A 17,339-nucleotide genomic window follows, 5' to 3' on the forward strand; every position below is an offset into this window, starting at 1 on the left:
CAGAATCAAAATATGCACTCCAAGTGCAATCATATCATTTGCACCAATGGTGCCATTCATAATGTACACGAATGTACCAGATCAGAATCAAAATTACTCAACTTAATGGCATGTCAAATGTACCTACGACTCTCAATACAACATACAACAGGCTTTCAGGTTATATCATATTCATTTATAAATCAAAATTTCGAAATCAGAATCATTTTCTATTCATTATCATAAAAATCATAATTTGGGCAGTTCATACCCTAAACCATTCATAAAACTTTTATGTAAACATTATAGAAATATTCTATAATTAAAATAGAAATCATACTTTAAAACTAATGTGAGGTTGACTTATCACAAGTCTTCCTCGATCAAAATAACTAAATAAATAAATTGCACTTACCTTTGCCTCACTATCAAACCTTTAATATGATACTCCTTTACTCACATGTTTTTTCCTTTCCTTTTGTGTCACTTTGATCACTAGGTTTATCATGATCTGACAACATCATATAATAACACAAAATATTCAAACTATATGTTAGTCTTATACTAACATAATCTAAACTTAATAACAAAAAAGTTCTATAAAATAAAAATTGATACTAAATCGATATAAAACTAAATCATAGTTACACCATAACTTCAAACTTCCGAAAATAGTCATTCAATTCCATAAATATTCATTTCCACCAACAACCCTTCATCTTTCACGAATTTGCATTTAAAACTCTATTTATGAATTCTTTTTAGAATTTATATCAACTTTTTCATTTAATTCATAATGGTCCTTCATCATTATGCTTACTACAAATTAATTACTAAAATTTTCAGCATATAAAATATACTCAGTCCAATACTTTAATATTTAAAAACTTGCAATTTCACCCTAATTCATAATACCATTCGAATTCAAACACCAATTTCCCAAAATTTTGCAATTTGATCCAAACCAAAAACTCAAACTTAAAATTCAGCATCCAAATTATGAATTCCAACATTCTAGTATTATTCTCAACTAATACCATCACATTTGTAAACTTACAATTAAGCCCTTAATTTCCAAAGAATTCCACCTTAAATCTTCACCAAATTTTCAATTTGGTCCCAAATCAATATTCTAACTTAAAATTCAACATTCAACAACTAATTTCCAACATTGAACACCCATAATTAAACTACCGAGATTAAGAAAAAGAATACTGAATACTAATACCCACACTTTTCTTGAAACCAGTTGAGTAACAAACATTTTGATGAATCCCGACCCAGAAAACTCTCGCATGCAACCGGAGAATAAACATATGTGCTCCTGCACAACATCAAAAACGGAAGATAAATGTCATTTCAAAGCTGTCAGAAGGTTATTACTTCCCGTCTATACATCGATAGCTCGCACAACATTGACATTTCCTTTCACCCTGGCAACATCCAGAGGCGTTTGATCATCATCATTCATAGCCAATGGATTTGCTGAAATTTGGAACCGTCACTTATAAGACAACTCTACGCAGTTCAAGTAGATAACTTGGTTTTCACACCGAATTAAAGAAATAGGTAAAGCACAACCTCCACGGGAAGTAATTTGACTGTATTTAGAAGTCCCCTCTTTGCTTCGTGGTGCAATGGAGTCCCACAAAGGTGACCTAAACACAGATTAAAATCCCAAAACTAAAATCAGTTCATAAAATTCATTTCACAAAGTCCCCAAAAGCTTAACTTAAACCAATATCATTAATGGCAAAGAGAAATTACCAGGTCAAAAAAGGGAAATTAAACTAAAAAAATTCCTTCAGATTCATACATTTCTGCTGTTACTTCCCAGCTAATGAACATTCAGATTCATAATAAATAAAAACTAAATCAATAAAAGCGAAACCTGGACGATAAGCGTTAACATTGGCTTCGAGTTCGATTAAAGTTTGGGCTACATCAATAAGCGATGGATTCAAACAAGTCAATATCAAGGTGATCAAACACGAGAGGAAAAAAGATTACTTATTTGATACCTCAAGGCTGGCGCCTTCACGGAAAAGAGATTTAATCCCTTCAACGTTACCGTAATTCAATTGATTGTATAGCATTTCATCTTTCGATTGTTGTTGCCCCATTCACAAACGCCTCTGTTTGGCCCAATGGAAAATTCGACGCGGATTTCATTTCCTTTGGTTTTCCCGGGAAAAACTGTTTCTCGGAAAATTGAAATGGAAATAAATCAGAAATTAGGATGGAGAAACTGGATTTTTTTATTTAAATAATCACATATATTTGGAGATTTGATTTCTTAACAGAAAATAATTTTGGGTAGTCAAGGAAATGGTGATGATCTCAATCGATTCAAAACATAGTTATTGATAGATTTTCATATCAATCATTAATTTATAATCCATTAACACATAAAATACCTTTTGGCAAATGCAATTTTTGAATCATTTGGATAATACATGTTTAAAAATTTCTTAATCACTTATATCCATAATACTCAAACCCGAAATTTAAAAAAGTAATAATAATCTTTTAATCATTAAAATTATTTAGTTCAATAGGTAGAGAATTCAGTGTAAATGAGGATAGATAAAATCATTAATAAATATTATGTTAACATTAATTTTAACATCGACTATCATTTTATTATAATATGAGTAAGTTTAAAACGGAGAATTGAGAAGATGTATGTAAAGGTAGAATTAAAATATATTATTTCAACCATTAGCTTTGAAATTCCAAAAACTTCAATTTTTTTTTGTAGTTTTAGTTTAGAATAATACAAAATAATAAATTCAACCATAAAAGGCAACGGGGTTTTCCGTATGAAATGCAACTTTTAATATAAAAATATATTGTGTCAACGTGAATGCATTACCAAAACAGAGAGAAACAAGGATGGAATAGATGAGAAGTCAACAATGGAGTGGACAAGTGGGGTTCATATACCATTTTCGCTCTTTTCCCATATTTTTCTTTAGCTTTTTCTATAAAAATTCCAAATCCATGTAGTTCCCACTTTTTCCTACAATCTAATTCGTTTCCTTTTTTTTCTATTTATTTAAAAATTTGTTTTTTTTTCAATTCTTTTGATACATAAAAGGGAAAAATTATGTTTTTTCAATTACAAAGCCCTCAGCTATGGCTATTGCCTTCTAGAATTTCAGGGCTGACACAGCCCTCTACTTCTTCTACTTCAGCCAGTTACATTTTCATGTTCAAGTTTTTATCTTTTTCTTTGATTGAACATGAATTGTTTGGATTTAAGCATATGGGTGTGATTGGAATCCCTGGAGTAATTTGCATTGGTGATCATATGATTTTAACACTCCTTTTTCTCTCAACTTTTATTGTTGGTGGATTCAAAGAATGAAATGAATTTCTCTGTATTGATTGTTCATTGTGGTATTGGACCAAGTTTATTAAGTTCCAATGCATTAGCATAATATGCATAATCATGGCTATAATTGTTGCAAGGACATATAAACGGCCAGGACTATGTTTACAAACACTAAACAAACATAAACGAACATGTTTACGAACAATAAATAAACAATACAAATAAACTAATACGAACAATAAATAAACAATACAAATAAACAAATACGAACATGATATTAAAATTTTAAACGAACATGAACTCCTTAAAAATAAACAATCGAACACAAACCCAACATTATATTTAAACTTGGTTCATTTACACCCATATGAACTTCTGTTAATAATCTTAAGTGACTGATTGCCTTGTTTGTGAACATAATCGTATGTTATTGAAGATGTGTTTTGCTTGATCAAACACATAATCGTATGTTTCCAGTTTCAGATAAAGGATATGCTACGAAGGATTGCCTTTTGTTTTTTGTTTTTTAAGCATAGTTGGGTGTATTTGAGCTATTATGCATTTAATATTTTTTGTTGTTGTAGAACACAAGGCTTAAGAAGCTCAAACAATATGATACTTTTCCAGAAATTAACATAGAAATTTTGGTGGAATATTTCTTCGTCTAACAATGTCGATAACTTTATATACATTCGAGGTGAGTCCTAGCCATTTGTGTTAATAGTTTGTGAAATCAACACCTATGTTCAGTTCCCATCAATAAGTAGTTAATCATTATACACTGATGTTAACCATGGAAGTGTCATTGCTTTTGAAGGACACCCTTTCTCAAACTTGTACCAAATAGGGTTAAATGGGTGAATTTGGATTGTTACATCAAAATAGTCCACACGACATTACCCGTTGAGGTTGATTTTAGTTGAGCATGTTAATCATGACTTGTTTGATAAGTATGGTTAGCTGGTCAATCTATTCCAAACCTAACTTGTTTGATAAGTATGAGGATTGGCTCGTGTTTAGTTCCTTTGGTAAATATGTTAGAACACCTTCTTCTTACTTTTTATTTTCATTCATTTAGAAAAGATATTGGCTCGTGTTTAGTTCCTTCATGTCATTGTGTCATTTTCAAGTATCTCATAATTCGGATTATGGTCTTCTAATTTTCTTCTCTTGGGTCGTTCATATATTGGCTCACAATACTTATCAAGAAATCTATCTCAGATCTGGTGAGTGATAAGTAGATGAGTTTACCTATTAGCCTTTGGTATTGTTCTTTATTTACTGGGCTCCCCAATTCTTTTCTTAACTTAAGATTTCCCTCCATTGGTGTTTCGACAGGTTTGTATCCCTTTATTACTGTTTCTAATAGTATATCAAGTGTAATTTCTTTGACTTATCACTATTCATTCTTTCAACCTTAAAACCTCAATGCATAAGAAATATCGCAAATTTCCCACGTCTTTTGTCTCAAATTCCCTTTCTAGTAGCTTATTTAATATTTCTATCTCCACAGTGTCATCACCAGTTATAATAATATCGTTTGCATAGACTATCAGAATAGCTTTCTTCTTGTTTGAAGTTGTTTCGACGAACAAGGTATGATCAGATTAGCTTTGCTTGTATCTATCCTGAATGATTACCTCTTTGAATCTATTCAACCATGCTCTCGAAGATTGTTTGAGCCCATATAAAAACTTCAATAGTCAACATGCTTACCCTGTACCACTCTTCACACCTAGTGTGATTTGCATATACACTTTCTCTTCTAAGTTATCGTTTAAGAAGGTGTTCTTGATGTCTAACTGTTGAAGCACCCGGTCCTCATTGACTGACAGAGACAATAATACCCTCATAGTGTTCAATTTTTCCACAGGAGCAAATGTTTCTTGGCACTAAGTAGTACGTGCATAACAAAAACATACTGAATGATATCATTTTCTTTTAAAACATACTGAATGGTATCATAACTAGTAAGTGCCCCACAGGGCTACTGAGGTAACCCCTAATTTTCAAAACCTGATCATTTTCTTCTAAAACATACTGAATGATATCATACCTAAAACATAAATAACTGTTATACAAATATTTTACAAAATCGGAGCTCCGTGACACATAATTTAAACCAAAATAATACAAACACTGAGTTTAATGAACTAAATACATGACTAAGGTCATATGAATACATATGCCCACTAAAGCTATAGTACAATACTCTATCGGAGATACTGAAAGTCCTATTATGACGGTGCTCCATGAACTGCCCAAGCAACTGACCTGTTAACAGAAAACATTCGAAGGCTGAGCTTACAAAGTTCAACAGTATAGTCGCAAATCTAGAGCATTATAAGAATTTCATAAACAAAGGCATGCTGAAGACATGATACTGAGTAGAAGGTGCACACGTGACCTATATCAAGTTCTACCTACTTAAGGCTTTACTGCTCTAACACTGAAGTAGGGATCTCACACTTTCCTTAATCCTCTGTTAAGGGCCTTGCCATGAGTACACCACTAAAGGGTCTCTAACCCTATTGACTAAACATGCTACGCATTATCTAAATGCGAACCTGACATACCGTGCATTATATGAATGCAAACCTGACTAGTATTTAGTCTCACATAACTTTAAGACACTACTTACTAAAAGGAACCCCAATGTCACATAGCATCGTCGTAATTCCCACAAACATACTGAATGATCTCCTTGTCCTCACATAGCCATCAAGTAGATCACTGAGGGGAACCTGATGTCACATAGCATTGTTACAATTCTCGCACAAATTGAAGCATTGGCTCGGTATCACAAAGCCTTCAAGCCAAGATTTAACATATCTGACGTAGTGAATTAAAGAGATTATACATGCATGACTGACACAAACAGACATATGATAGGTCTGGTGGTATGAATGGAGAAATTTTCATGCATGTCAGAGCAACAGCCTAGCCTACGTTGAATACGGAATAGCCTACAGGTAAGAGCCATAATTTACGTGCATTAGAAGCTTACCTGACTATACTAAACTGGCATAACTACCCATATATATCTAAGGCCCGCATACCACATAACAATGACATCACTAACCCAATCCTCGTGAGTGTTTGGGCCTCACACCCTAGTTAGCCCCTGAAGTGCCTCGCGCATTAACAATGTCGCAATAGGGCAACTAAGGTAACCTAACATAGTTGGACTCACTAAGATGAAGTCAACATCACACTAGTTATTATCTCGCTCGTTCTCTCATCTACAATGTTAAGCGAAGACTTATTATCTGAGGAACTAGCTAGCCCTATACCTGGTTCAGGTTTGTTTCTGAGTAGCGGTACTCTATTTGATCTTATCGTACTTCCCTTTAAAACTTCTTGAATTGAAAATGACGTCTTACTTTTCCTGGGTTCACTAATATTCTTGAAGCTCATACTTTTTGCGACCATTGAATTTGACATAATATCGTACCATTTATCGGATGTCTTCTTTAATGATCCTCGGTCTCAACTATCCGTATACATCCTAGATTGAAGATACTTTGACGTATTATGCTTAATATGGTTATTACTGATGTAACTTACTCTTACGATTGTTTTTAGGCATGTTTGCTCGTCTATGTCCCTTACGGACTAAGTCTCACTATTACGAATCATCCTTAGCTTTTACGGACCATTAATGGGTCAAATCTGACATCCAAAGCGGCTAGTATCGATACTATACTTGAAACATCGATATCCTAGGGTCAAGTATCGATACCCCTATAAGTACCGGTACGAAAAATGTTTTCTGTTGTAAAATTAGGCCTCAGTATCGATACTGACCTCAATATTGATACTGAAACAATGAGTATCGATACTGCAGCCTCAAAATCCCTAATATTTTCCATAATTCTTCCAATATCGATATTGTTCATCCCAGTATCGATACTCGAACCCTAAAAGGCTTATTTTAGGCTCGAGAAACACTTGGAAAACATCATAAAGGCCATAGTTTGATTCTAAATCATGCACCAACATTATGGATAGTTATCTAGGGTCTTAAGGTGTCATAAAACACATATTAAACATCAAATTCGTGATTTATGACATAAATCAAAAGTGAAATCATAAATGCTCTACTGCACAAATCTTAGCAAGTTCTTGTGATTTATGAAATCTTAATACTTCAATTGATTAGAAATAAACTACATTGATTTTAGAAACCCAAAATGAACCTTCTTTAGCTAGCAATCACCCTCCTCAAGGTTTGGATGATGAAAACCCCTCTTTTTCTTACAAAATAAAACCCAAAGTTTGAATCTTTAAAAATGATGTTAATAAGGGGTTTATTAGGACGAAAATGAAGTATAAAAGAGTTCAAAATTTTACCTTGCTAAGGAACTTGTAGAGAAAATGAATAAAGAAAAGAAAAGAAGAAGATGGAGAAGAAGATAAGATACCCACGTCCAAAATGAAGTAAAACTCCAAATATTATCTTTAAATTCCACCAAAGGTATAATTACACTTTTGGTCTTTCGTATTTTGTCTCTTATTTAAAAATCCCTTTTTATGGCTAACTGGGCCCCAAAACCAACTCAATCAAGCCCAACAACTTAATTTTATAAAATTCACGAGGTCCACTTACCTCTTGAGTAAACCCAAAACTACTAGTCCAGAATTTGGGGTCTTACATGCAAAATGTTTACTAAATTTCAAAAAGAGGAATTTTTTTAAAAGTTATGTGACATCTCTGACTCATTTTTGAAATCGAATATGGGAATAGGTTGTTACAATATGCCTATTTTTTCGCTCGACTATCTCATTTTGTTGAGGAGAGCTGACACACGAAGTGATATGACTATCCCTTTTTTTCTGAAAGAAAGACCCCAAAGTCTTAGCAAAATATTCACTGCCATTGTTAGAATGAAATATTTGGATTGAAATTTGAAATTGATTTTCAACCATCTTCTGGAACTTTTTAAAGATTTCACTAGCATCAGATTTTGTTTTCATGAGGTGTGTCCTAGTGGTTTGAGTATGATCATCGTTAAAAAAATAAACCACCGAAAAACCTGTATTATTTCTACTCGGAATGGTCCCCAAATGTCATTGTGAATCATTGCAAACGGTTTGGATGGTTTGTATGGAGAAGATGGATAAATATTTTTTCTTTGTTTTGCAAGAGGACAAATATCACAAGAAAAAGTTTTGGGACTTTTATTGATAAATAAATGGGGAAACAACTTTGCAAGATAAAAGAAACTTGGTGTCTTAAGAGAAAATGCAATAACATAATGTCGGTGGAAGTATCTACCAAAGAGGTTTGTGATGCAAGACTAGAAGGGATATGTTGTTTGATGGTTATCAGAAGTAGGTAAATTTCCCCACAAAACTCAACACTCCCAATCACCGTATCTGAGCTCGAATCTTGAAACTAACAAACATCACAGTCAAATGTCGAGTACAATTTAAATCGATAGGTAACTTGCTAATGGAAATAAGATTGCAAGCAAGATTTGGAACATAAAGAACACGTGATAGTAGGATGTTTAAATTAATCGTAACAGTCCCATATCCAACAACATTCGAAAGGGAGCCATCTACTATCCGAATCTAAGAACTAGATGAGTCTTCATTGAAGGATTGAAAGAGTTGAAGATCACATGTCATATGGTCACTTGCACTAGAATCCACAATCCACACAGGAGTGTTGGATTTGTGAGCCAAAGTAGGAATGGAAACGTTACCTACACAAGAAGAGGATGTCGGTGCATACATATGTAATTGGACGAAGAGTTTCTACAATTCTTCTATTTCTTTTATGGTGAACGAGCTTCCCTGTGATGCAGTAGACATTGCACAATTTCCCTGAGTGTTGCGCTGTGACTGTTGCTTGGAAGATTTCCCATTACTTGGTTTACCGTGTAGTTTCCTACAAGTGTCCCTCACATGTTCAACCTTCTTACAGTAATCATACCATGATCACCCTTCTTAGGGTGAGAGTTGTTATGAGACTGAGTAAGTAATCTATATCCTTCAGTGGATACAAGATCCGAAAGCAGTAGTGTGCGTCAACTCTCTTCTCGTCTAACTTCATAAAATACCTCTTGAATTTAAAGAAGAGGTTTAAGGCCTAAAATTATTCCTCGAACTTCGTCAAGTTCTTGATGCAACAGGATAAGAATTGGAATATTCGACTTTTTCCATTATTTGTTTAAACAATCAGGCATCATCCATACATCTTTATTCATGAGATTTGAATAAATCTAGTTGTTGCCATAATTGGGACAGGAGAGTAAAATAATGGGTGACACTCATATTGTCCTGCTTCAGATTAGCAACTTTACATTCAATCCAAAATAGGATAGTTGAATTTTCTAGATTTGAATAAGTAGCATTGGCAGCGCTCCATATTTCAACAGATGTTTCATATTTAATTTAAACATACAAAATAATTTACATATATTACTCAAAAAGTTTACAAAAACTATTCAGAGCTTCTACCATTTAGTTCTTTAAATACATGCCAACACTATAATACAACAAGGAAACCTATTGTTAATTCTTCTGATCTGATCTTTGCAGAAGTTACGATGTCTCCTCTGCCTATCCTCTCTTCGGAACTAATCGGATCCTACGTGTGAAACACTCATACGGTAAGTCATAGACTTAGTGAGACATGTAAATAAATAATGGAAACTATAACTACTTAACAAATGCATGTACGTTTCATACAACACGAAGCTTATATGCACACATATAATTATTATCATTCATTCCTTTTATCATATGATATTGTACTTATCATTTCTATATATGTCATAAAACACATATATCATTTTGACAAAGAAACACACATAGCATCATATTAGGCTTATTTATTCTTTTTAAAGCCCATGTATACATTTGAGAACTAAAGATATGTGAGTACATAGAGGTTGTGCACATATACTATCACTACAGCTCGTATAAATTCACTCTAGGGGCACATAGAATTTGTCCCGAAGGACCGTGTAGAAATGTCCCGAAGGACCACATATAACACATATGCCCCGAAGAACCAGATAAATATTCTAATGGACCAAATAAGTGTACCAAAATACCGCATTTATGTTCCTAAGGATTACATGTATGTCCCTAAGGACCATGTAGAACCCTCGACTTTTGGCATGCCAACTATACCCCTGACTCTCATAACAAAAAACATGGGTATTATCTTTTATGTTTGTCACATATACCCATTCATATCACATAGTCGTATAAGTTCATAATTTTATATCACATATCATGTAACATTCTCGTAGAGTCTCATATCCCATTATCACATATATATTATGTCACATTTTTTTGTATTTATATAGACATGTAATCACATATATCACTTTCACATATCTTTTATCATATATCTTATCTCTTATGATCATATAACTTATTATAACCCTAGGATCATATTCACATAATTCATCACACATACATTCATTCACATAGATCACATATGGATATGCACTTAACGTCTAGACATATGCATATACTCAGGTACACGTAAGTATCATATCACTACATGCTTGTATTTGGTACTCATGTAATCTAATATCAGAATTAAACTCATCGCAAGTCTCAATTCCCTAACATAACTTATACTTAATATCATGTATTCACCTTGGTCTCACTAGTCAATATCGATCTCTGATCGTTCTCTCAGAAATTGCTACTTTGGCGACTTGTCGGGACTTTGTTTTCGATCTATATCTACACAAATATACATTGGATACTCATATCAACATTCTAAATATCATAATTCGATCCTTAATAATTAAAACTAAAAGAAAGGCTTTATACAAATTTCCACTTTGAGTAGTATCGGTACCCTATGTATGGTACCGATACTTCCCTAGCTATGGTATCGATACCAAGCTTGGGTATTAATACCCACTTTCGATTCTGTGTTCCTTATTTCCAAAATGGTACTGATATTGGCCAAATGGTATTGGTACTGATGCAGGGGGATCCGAGACAGATGATGCTGAGCTGTCAGATTGCACGTTGATGGCGCTGAGATACCATGAGTTGGCAGATCAGCGCAAAGGCGGGAATTGATTGTGACATGTTCCTTATTGGGGTCGTTTTGAGTATGTTTCAGTCTTTTGGCCATAACTTTGGCTACAGGTGTCAGAATCGCGCATAAGACCCCAATCCGGAAAGCTCTTTTCGACGCGCACGCTCTCCACATGGCCTTTTTTTCAACCTCAAATTCTGCCGTTTTCCCCTCCGAATCACTAGATTTAGTTATTTTTTACTATTTATGGTAATATTTCGATTGTTAATTAGGAAGTCAATTTAAATCCGATTTAGACCGGATTTTTGGGAGATTGCTTATTTTATTTCGAATTTCAATTTAGAGTGATTTTCGGGATTTTGCTATATTTGGCAAAATTCGAATAAATACGATTTTTGCTATTTTTGGCAAAATTCGAATAAAGACGATTTTTTTTGCTATAACAGTCCGGCTTGTGGACTGCTTTTGAGATAGTTATTGATTTTATGATATTTTATTAAACCCTAGAGACTTTTTTCTCTGGTTTTTGGGCGAATTTTCTCTTGTGAATCGTCTGTCGGAGCTAGCCTACAGGATAATCACTATTCTGTCTGGCGTCAGGTACCCATAGTATCGATACTACCCCCTTAGGTATCGATATCCCTTGAATGACTTGTCAAATTTTAGCTTATGGTTTCTATACTGATTCATAGAGTATCGATACCCTCTTTTAAATTTTAACCCTTTTTCTCATTGAAGTAACGTTACTGGATGAACAGTACTGATACCTCATGCCCGTAATTCATCTTTTTAGCTCGAAAATTTACTTATACTTACATATACCTTCCGTTTTTAACTTCTTTCATACTACTAAACTTAAATACACATACTCCAATCAATTAATATTCATATAATACGTCCTTATCTTCAAAATCTCATCCTATATCTTGAAATCAAGAATCCTACCAATTTTCCAACATGTTCTAATTTCAATTCTAGCACTTCATACTTCTTAATTTGACTGATGACAAGTCAATTTTAGTCTCAAATTCTACTTACTAACTCTCTTCCAATATTTCACTTATAAACCTCTTATCTTTAATCATTCCTAACTCCTCCATCTTTTAATTTTAAGACCACTTAAGCTTTTCTTAAGCTTAAATAGCACTCAAAGAACAAAACCCAACTTAAAATCCAAGAAATAAAGAGCTAAATCTTAACTCACATTTGGAGCTGGAGCTAACGGGAAGAAGAAGAAAGCGAAGAAATAAGCTTCCAGATATCTCTCTCAATTCCCACTTGTTTATCTATTAATAAAGGAGATAAAATATCCTTTAAGCTGAAAATACCATAATGCCCTTCACTCCTTCCATATTTACTATTTAATCCAATACTAAAATATTCATATTTAAGTCCCTGAACTTTTCCATTTTTCTTAAATTAGTCACTAAATTTCATAAACTTTCATTTCAGTCACTAGTCTGATTTTTGGGGTGTTACAAAAATTCTCAGCAAAAACCGAATGAGGCAAGGGAGATAGAACCTCTAAGATATCATATGAGGAGTTAGCAGCGGTCATGGTTGACATTGGTTGGGTGGAGAAGTGAATTGAGGGCTTGGGATATGTCGCGAATTATCAGGGGACACTGCTATAAGTGACAATAGGAGAATTGAGGAGATAGGTGCTACGAAGACTGTCGTATGGGCTATGCGGTGAGGTGACAGGGCTGGTCAGAGAGTTACCAAACTGCGGCGGAAGCAAATGGGTCGTGTTGAATGGCCGTAATAAACAGGAGTGATGCCGTTGTGATAAGGGCACCGCTGTAAGGGAGACACCACGAGGATGGCGCTGTGAGGAGGATGGGTCGTGCTGCAAAGGTGGCGGTCCAGTGAGGAATTCACCAACGGTGTTGCTGCGATGGGGACTGCACGACAGAGAAGAAGGCACATCAACGAAAGTGCGCTGCTGATCGGAGGTTTGTCACCCGATGGTAGGAGTAAATTTAGGATCGACTCCGGCAACTGATAACATGTAAATAACCGTAAAGCCATAGAATAGGAAGAAAATAATTATCTTTTATCTTGATAATTGTTATTTAATTTACGGGAGTACATGCCTACTTTTATACAATTCATGGAGTTAGTTCACTACTAGAACTAGATTACCTTGTAGAGTCTTACTCTACTACAATATCCTAATTATTAGGATTAGAATTAGAATGAATCTAGGAAAACCTATTCAATCGTCGTACAACTAACAAAGTGTGTTTCAGATAATTCAAATAATGAACTCCTTAGGAAGGACCTGCATAATAGTTCTCCGATGAGTCCTAAATCTTGAATTTCCAAATAGTTAATAAGGATTTTATTTCTTGATGATATAATATGTTCTTTCTGACTTCATATGAAGACCTGCATTCATGATATCTTTCTTTTCCCAACCATTATCTTCTTATGATTATGCTGTCTTTCCTTGGATTGTCATCCTTGCAGGTGAAGGATCACCATAGTAAACTGGTCTCTAGAACTCTGTCATCGCTTTTCTTACCGAGACTGATGCGACTAGAGTTTGTCAACTCAATAACAAAGATAGTCCATGACTTATTTCGACATCTACATCAGACATAAGTGGATACAAGCTTACCTTTTGCCTGCTTATCTAATTCGTTGAATAAACTAACTCCATGAATTGTACAAAAGTAGTTCATTATTTACATAAGCAAAATGACAGAACAGTTCAGAGTAAGTAGTTCTTACCAGAGCTCGTTTTATCTCTTCCTTTTTTTTTTCTAATAGCTCATCATTTACATAAGCTGACATAGATGCCTTTGAAATTTCATTTTTTGGTGACAGAGAAACATGCAAAAACTCAGGGAAGGAGCACAAATGCAAGTTTTGGAGTCTGATCATATTATCATTTGCGGTTTAAAAGGTTGTATGTCTTTCATTCTAAAGCAACTAGATTGATCTCATGAATTTGCTGTGCGTTTAGGGACTGCTACAGCAAGGTAAACATTATGCCTCCACCGTATTTTTTATTTCCTTTTTTTCATGCATAATTATTCGTTTCGGCACACATTATATTTTCATAGGAGGCAGAGAATTCTTCTTATGTCAGATCTTCCGAGAAAGCAAATGGACAAACTAGCTGACAACGTTGCCAAGGATCTTAACCATATTGATTTTCTTACAAAGAGGTACAAGAACAATGCCCTCCTCCCCAAACATACAAACTTCATAAAACGTATTTGATTCGAAGTCTATTCGATTCATTTCATTAAGTTTCCATTTCTTAAACATTGGCTTTTGCTTGTGCAGTTGTAGCCTTAGTTTGACAAAATCATTTCAAAGAGCAGCAGCCAATAAGGCACGCACCATTGTCATATTGCCTACAAGAGGAGACCAGTAAGACCTGTATCGACTTCTTTTCAAAGAACCATGTTGCGAAGTTTAGTTGAAGATTTACGTAATAATATTACGTTTCCAGGCTTTGCTACGCTCATGTTTAGTGATGACTGTTTGTTAACTGATTAGGTATGGAATTGATTATGATGCATTTCTATCTGTATTAGCACTTCAACCTATTCCCAAGGTCGAATCTGTACTGACAATTGTCGAGGTATTTTCATTTTCATAACCATGGGAATAATAGTACTCGATGAGAAATGTCGAGTTTAATTTTGGTCCTTCATTTTTCTGATGCAGGTTTCAAATTCCACTACATGTGAGCTCTTAAAGTCAATCTCCTGACTGAAAGTAGAGGCAGTAGAAAATGTCGCTTCTAAACTATTTGTTCAATGTTCTCGGCAAAAGGGGCTCAAAAAGATATATAGGCACTTATTTATAAAAGTAAAGCACAAGATCTCATTGACAGTTGTTATTATTGTGATGTTGGAAAGACAGAGAGCATAAGTGCATAACGATTATGATGTCCTGTTTACTTCTTGACTCTTAGATATATCAGGATGGTTCTGATTCTTTAAGCTCGAGCTATAAAACTCGGTATCGTTGTCCATGTCGTTGTGCTCTACCTTTCTTCACCGTCACTAACTAGTGCCGTGTTATTGCAGAGAACGTATTCAATCTTTTCCGTTTTCCTAGTCTAACAGGACTGACTTATAGAAAAATAAGACGGGGTGTCCATGTGGTAACACTTTCGGCTTAACTTTGTGTTCATAGAGGTAAGAACTTCCGTGCTGTTTCCTTGTGTTGGTTTCTTTTGAGGCAGTTGTTTGTGGTATTTATCGGGATGGTCAGATATACTTCCATCCCAAGGATGATGAAATTCCTAAGGAAACTGACGAAGTCTGTCAACTTGAACATTTTACGGTTGTGTTCCTCCGCATTTAAAAGTTAAGCTCTGCAATTTGGCATCAATAGATATTAACATGCAGATATACCGGTCTCTTCAAATCACTTCGTTCTGTAGGATGGACTGTGTGGTTTGCAGGACCGAAACGTAATCTTTTCCTTTTGGAACAGAAATATGACTTGTCGATTTGTCGGATAGCTAAACCTTGTACCCTTGAAGAAATCATTATAGCTTTCCCTTGTTGTGATTTCTGATAGAGAATGTCTTCTAGGAGGTAATGATCATTAATAGTTGATGTTTCGATCAGTAAACTTATCCTTTAAGGAATTATTTACTTTTCAGAGCCATCTAGAGCAGACAAGCAATCTGCATACTCTCTTCTTCTTGCCGAAAATATCTGCAACAAACTCGGAGTGACGGTAAGTTTGGTTCACTGTAATCCTCGATAATCTCATGATCTTGAATTTTAATATCCGTGACAAACTAGTTCGAGAATGGTTGTCGAGTGTTCTGCAGGTGCAAAATTTGTTTGCAGAGATAGTCTACTGGAAATTTGGCAAACAAGTAATTTGAACTTTTCTTATTTCATTATCTTCGATTTTTGAGGTTTTTCATGTATTGTTGAAGTGCTTCAATCAAACCCTGCAGATTATGAGAATCAAGCCATCTCTAACTTATATTGCAGCCGAGGAAGTAATGAGTCTCGCAACAGCTCAAGGTCTTGATGTTACATAAGCAATATTCGTATTGTTTCGATGTTTAATCTTTTAAAAAAAATAACTGTATGTGTTGCATAACAGTGGCCAAGCACAGTGATCTTAATGAGGAATGGAAAGACATTTTGAATGCTGAAGGTAATGAAATATACGTGAAGGTAATGGCAACTTTCCGTTTAAGTAATCTGCTACAATGTTACTTACCGATATAATCCTTCATACATGTAAAAATGACCTCGGAAAAACGTTGTGGAGGTGCTACTTACCTATGTTTCTTGACAGGATATTGGTCTTTACATGAAAGGACAGAACCCATCGTTCTCTGAGCTAACCAAGAGAGCATGCTCAAGAAGTTGCGATAGGATACGTGAAGGACAATCGATAGGTGCCCAAGGCTCTTGCTCGATTCTAAACATGTTTTACTTCAATGCTTATTCGGTTCTTCGTTGCACCACAGGTTATTAACCCAACTCCAAAGACAACCTCTCTCCATAGAAATGACTGATTTACTGATAGTCATATCCGAGCTTGAAGGTGAGCAACCTATTGTCGTCTGACATGCAAGTAACTGCGGTCATTCTTGTCCCCCTTTGCACTTTTTCTGTTTTAGTTTTTCAATAAGCTTTTTTGGTTCCATGGGTGTTGATTCGTCGACAGTTTGCATCATTGGGCTGAACTATGATGTTTTAGTTTCATAGTTAAGGCGTCCCATGAATCCATCACCTTTGATCTACTTTTAATCTTAGATTGCTGTCTGTCGTAGGAAAAATGTTGTTAATTTTGTAGGGAAATCAATATTTTTTTTCCGCTCCCAAGAACACTACTGTTACTTTCTATATCAAAAGTAAATGAAAAAGAAACACTTGGATGAGTCCAAGCAGTAGAATTAACAAATATAATCATATAATATTCTCATTGCAAAGAAAGGGGGGGGGGGGTTGAGAATGGTTCACAGGGTAGCCACCCGGTAGATTTGGGAGTCTGAGGGAGATGTTG

At 34.8% G+C, this 17,339-nt stretch overlaps 1 pseudogene; it reads left to right on the top strand.

Annotated features, from left to right (window-relative positions):
• The first annotated feature begins 14,036 nt into the window (after positions 1–14,036).
• On the top strand, positions 14,037–17,103 carry LOC120151111 (annotated as a pseudogene).
• The last annotated feature ends 236 nt before the right edge of the window (positions 17,104–17,339 follow it).

Source organism: Hibiscus syriacus, unplaced genomic scaffold, assembly GCF_006381635.1.
Source record: "Hibiscus syriacus cultivar Baekdansim isolate YM2019G1 unplaced genomic scaffold, ASM638163v2 tig00002799_pilon, whole genome shotgun sequence".
Classification (NCBI taxonomy): Eukaryota; Viridiplantae; Streptophyta; class Magnoliopsida; order Malvales; family Malvaceae; genus Hibiscus; species Hibiscus syriacus.